We start from the raw sequence: 544 nt of genomic DNA on the forward strand, positions 1-544 counted from the left end.
TATATTTTTTTATCCAATATTATTAATATGTTATTATCAGAATTGTTTTTCAAAATACTTCATATTGAATCTTGTGATTTTCAACAAATTTTTGTTACACTACAAATTCTTTAGATGGAATAAATTTTAGATAAGGATACTATTTTACCTTATAATTATATTTTTTATACATAATTATCTTAAAATAAAAGGTTTTAAGAATTTATTTGTTCAACATATATATTAAAAATGTTATTAAAAGTGTACGAAAAGATCAATATATGTCGTGAGAATCATTTTTTCAAAAGCTTTCAAAGTTAATAAAAATTTATTCAAAACCAAACTGTGTAATAATATGAAAGTCGTTTGCACAAACTTTAATGTTTACTCTTATTATTATTCAAAATCTCTATTTGTATAACTAAAATGTTATATATCCATTAGATTTTCTTTTAAAAAAACCTTTTAAATTTTTTTTTCTCACCATTTCTACTCCAGACAAGGTGGTGTAAGATTAGTCGGTGTAGATTAGTCGTTCTGCTAAACCTTAACTTAGATTGGATCA

Source organism: Arachis ipaensis, chromosome B03 (assembly GCF_000816755.2).
Source record: "Arachis ipaensis cultivar K30076 chromosome B03, Araip1.1, whole genome shotgun sequence".
Classification (NCBI taxonomy): domain Eukaryota; kingdom Viridiplantae; phylum Streptophyta; class Magnoliopsida; order Fabales; family Fabaceae; genus Arachis; species Arachis ipaensis.